Below are 5212 nucleotides of genomic sequence, written 5' to 3' on the forward strand. Positions count from 1 at the left end.
AGGGATGATTAGCAACTTAATAACCTGACGCGGTCGGTGTAGCTGAACAGTATGTTTTGAAAAATAAATAACTTAAGCTATGAGTCAAGTCACAGGCAATGTGTTTGCACAATGTAGTTTTGTATCGTTTTAATGTGTGCGGGCCTTGATTGAAAGCGTATTATTAATAAGACTGACATTGTCATAAAAATTGGTTTGCTTTCAGGAGAAGAAAAGGAAAAGGCTCAAGTGATATTAATTTGTTTGACCTTGAAGTAGACGTGTGACCTTGAACATCGACCTTGATGTTCGGGTGTTGACCGGGACACTCCATCCAATGATAAAGTGTTACAGATTGGTTTACTATTTTTCGACATAATTATTACCTTGAACTTTGACCTTTTTGTCATCCCAAATATTGGAATTGACCTAAGACCGATTAACCAGACTTAAGTGTGTGTCATATCATTACATAATTCTTGCCAATAATTTCAAGTTATTTGAACATCCATCCATCATGGGTACGGCTGTGATTAGCTGATAATCCACCCATGCTGGATAGAGTTAGAGTTATTATATAGATAGTGTATTTGGAGTACATGTCGAAATTTGACCGTGAACTGTGGCCTTGACCTGGTTCTTTTTCTTGAGCTTGATGTGTTTGATAACAAGCATTCGCAAAACTATATGACACGTTTTCACAGAACTTGAAGAATTTTTTACAGAATTGAACAACTGCTTTAAATGCTTGTGCAACGTGCGTTAAGAAAATAAGGATACGTTTTATGACTTTTTTTTCTCAAACAAGTAACACTTCGTGCCTTATATTAGTCTCAACAACACGTTTTTCAACCCAAATTTCAGTTTCATGTCGAATACTGAGGAATAATGAACCTATTTGTCTCGAGACTTACATGTTTATATTTTATTTTCAAATCACTGAAATGCATCAATATTAATGTTTTTGAACTAATGTAAAGCCAACCTGACTTTACGGTCCCTGTGCTAAAAAACGCTCATGTCACATATGAAGCATGTGAGTTATTGGAATAAACAGATATGATTTGACGGAGACAGTTTTAATGCAAGTATTCATTAAAGACTCACCTTAGTGTAAAATGTACGTTCAATATTTCAATACCACAAATTCATGTTATAAATATTCCGGACAGATTACTCGAGTATTCAAGTTCAACATGAAATGTGTCGAGTTAGCTCCAAATTAATCATTGTGCCCATCAACGGAGCTTAATCGAATATCCGGCATATCAATAGTTGTGTTCTCTTTTCATCGCATATTGAAAATCAAATAGATAAGAATTGTGAAAGACGGCTATAAAATATTTTCTTATTTTTCAGTGACCGTAAAGGTTATTTATCGATTGGATATTTTATGAATTAGACTTTAACGCTGCGTTTTAAAGTAAATATTATTGTGGCGAGTAACAGTATTATTAACCTTCTATAAAACAATGGAACCATATTCATGTATAGAAAATGGACATTATGAAGGATTAGAAACGCACTTTTAAATTGACCCGCGCAATGCGAAAATGGGTCTAACGCCATATGTCCAGTCTGGTAAGGCGCTACCATGTCCGCTAATGATGCTTCGAAACCTACTCCATAGGCTGGTCTGCCTGGAATAAGACCCATATTCGCATGACGCGTCTTAATTGATTTCTCTTCGATTTATGTACATGTGCATTTTATTAAAACCTTCTTTTGCGTAATACACAAGTATAGACTGATTTTGACCCAATAAATGACCAAACGTTATTTCGGACAATTCAGTCGTTGGAGATGCTTATTCGTCAGAACTTTCTATCATAACAAATCAAGTTGATTAATACTGACAATACAACTACAACACATCGAGTCGTTAAAACATATTTGGACGGCCAAAAAAACACTCATGTATTATATCAACCATATCGTTATATGGTAAATGATTAAGGTAATGAACTATCTTTGATGATTATATTTTGTAATCAACATCTTTAAAGCGCAAAAACGCATTTATTTAAATTGTAAAGGGCTTTTGACGTAAGCAACTTTTTTGAATGCATTAAAGATCAATAGAGCATATTGCAAATGCTCTTTGAGATCGATGCCCGCTTCATTTGAAAAGTGTTTAGGCGCATCGCGTTTTATTAATGAATGGTGCCTTTATTTCCATTGTTGTTACATTTCCAATGCGACACTGAATGTCTGTGTATGGTAGAAGCAATAGATCATAAAATAAGCCCGAGATATAGTGTGCCGATATAATTGAATATCGAAGTAACCTCGCTCAATCGAATCCTTAATAGCGTGCTTGAAGCGTTATTTTGATAAATTGGTTATAGGTTGTTAAATTGTTGGTCCGGGTGTGACATGGAATACCTATGTCATTATACTTCTCTAAGTTACTGTCCCCATACACGAATTACACAATTGGATTTTTTATATTTATTTTTTAAACTAATCCTTCACATACAAGAATGTTTAAGTAATCAGCTGTGATTGTTTAAAGTTATTTGTCTGCAAGACCAGTGACATATACCATTAACGTATGATGCTATTGATAACTTTGAAGAATTGAGCCGCTTAATCCGAAAAATTGGCTTAATGCATGTGCGTAAAACGTCGTCCCAAATAAGTCTGTACAGTTCTCAAATGCTAAGCAGGGATGCTACAAACCAATTTTATAGTATTTTTCATTTTATGGAAATATTTTTTAAAAGAAACCCCAGTTTAGGCGGAAAGCGTCGACTCTGATGAGCCTGTGTCAACTGCTCAGGCTAACATTGGGCGACACTTAACGCTCATGCATAAAGCCCAATTTTCCTAGAACGCCTTTCAATTTAATTGATTCGTTCAATAGAAGAATGTTGCAAAAGTAAACTTTCAACTTTTCATTCACATAGACGTATACAATCCAAGTGTAAACTTTGAATAAACAAATATACCTCTCTTATAGATGCATGCTATAATTGAAAACTTCAATACTTAAACTTCCCTTGAAAAAGATGATTAAAAAAAGAAAACGTTGAATCTTTAAACTGTTCTGTCTCATAGGCGAATGATGAGACTGTAAACTTTGCATTTTTAAACTGACATGCAACAGAGAAGTATCATGTTATTGTCAACTTTGAATGTTTCAAATGACCTGTCATATCGACATATATGTATATGTTTCAAATTGTCTGTCAAGAGCAATACAGAATAAAACTTCTGCCTAAACAGTCAAATGGTTTCCTGCATCACAAGTAATACATCACTTACAATTATTTATTTTATGCTTTCCGGTGGTTTATGGAGAAATATCAGTAAAATAGAACTGGTATTTCACTGTTTTAAACAGTAAAAAAATAACAGTGAAAAATATCGATATTTTTTACTGATTTACTGTGAAATGACGTCATTTTTTTCGACGAAATGACGTCATAAATCCTGCGAAATTATCCAGTTAAACTCTTTTACAATGTAAATTAACGTTGAAAAAAAGCATCAAATAAAAAGAAAATTTGTTAGCTTCGCCACTCGTGAAAATATTGTATTCTATGATCACTCGTGAAATAAAATCGATATTCCATCGAATCAAACAATTTTTCTTTTTATTTGATGCTTTTTTTGACCGTTTATTTACATTGAAGTTGAGTTTAACTGGATAATTTTGCTGGATTAATGACGTCATTTCGTCGAAAAAATGACGTCATTTCACAGTAAAACAGTGAAAAATATCGATATTTGTCCCTGTTATTTTTCACTGTTTAAAACAGTGGAATACTAATTTTATTTCACTGATATTTCTCTATAAACCACCGGAAATAATAAAATAAAATAATTTATTTTATGCTTTCCGGTGGTTTATAGAAAAATATCAGTGAATTAAAACTGATTACTTCACTGTGTCAAACAGTGAACATTATCAGTGAAAATTATAGATAATTTTCATTGTTTACTGTGAAATGACGTCATTTTTTTACGAAATGACGTCATTATCCCAGCGAAATTCTTAAGTTAAACTCTTTAACAATGTATATAAACGGTGAAAAAGCATAAAATAACAATAAAATTTGTTGGATTCGGTGGAATATCGGTTTTAATACACTCGTGATCATAGAAAAAATATATTTTCACTCGTGGCTGCGCTACTCGTGAAAATATTATTTTCTATGATCACTCGTGAATTAAAATCGATGATCCACCGAATCCAACAAATATCTTCTATGTCTTACGTTTCTGTCAAAATAAGTTAAATAACCCATTCGACATGTTTACGAACGAATTATTTGATTGATAAATATAAGAACAAATTCAACGTAACTCACATTCCAGTTCTTTGGTATGAACTTTATTACATGTATTCTAAACGTAGTCATCCACGGACTGATTGACATAATTATAGTAAAATGCCGTTTCATGGTGTGTTCAATCGATTAACCGTTGCAATTTATCGACCAGTCCAAACAATAGATCTGTGAACATGACAATCACCAGCTTATCGCTTGAAAAACAACAATAACAAATATCGACTTCACATCGCATGTTCTTGCAGCGACTTACAATTAAATTTCTATATTTCCAGCACAAGTTTTGAACACTGTGGCAAAACAACACAATGAACTACGTTATGCATTTCCCCTATATATAATTTGGTCTCTTTGAGTCCTTTAACATCGTGACTGATCATGATGGCTACAATTCTCAAAATATAATTATAATTGTATATTCAGATATCGTAGTTTATTTTTTAAAGAATATTTGTATAAATACCTCTAACATTACGGTTTATATTTGCTTAAGCAAATTTAAACAATTTTGACTGAAACAATCGGTTTAGTGTCTTCAACAACTTATTAAAACATAAACAAAGGTAATATATGAGCCTCATCATGCGAAAATAGGTCTTATACGTTATGCGGCCAGGGAATCCCCAGAAGAGCCCGCGGCGCATTCAAGCAGTCTGGTAAGAGGTTTCCCCGTTCACTTATGAGACAAAGAAACCTTGCGCTACTTCATCGCGGAGAGGATAGCTACTGACGACACTGCGAGAACGCGCATACATAAGAAACGCTGGCCGAACAAGGTATAAGACACATTTCCGTATGGCGTGACTCATGTAGTCTTTGTGCATTTTTCTTTTTATCTTTTCTTTAACATTAATATTAACGCACTATAACGTAGAATGTATTCGTGAATAGGAATCTGAACAAAATGTTATGTATTAATAAATAGGGATCTGGGG

The sequence above is a fragment of the Dreissena polymorpha genome, chromosome 7 (genome assembly GCF_020536995.1).
Source record: "Dreissena polymorpha isolate Duluth1 chromosome 7, UMN_Dpol_1.0, whole genome shotgun sequence".
Taxonomy (NCBI): Eukaryota; Metazoa; Mollusca; class Bivalvia; order Myida; family Dreissenidae; genus Dreissena; species Dreissena polymorpha.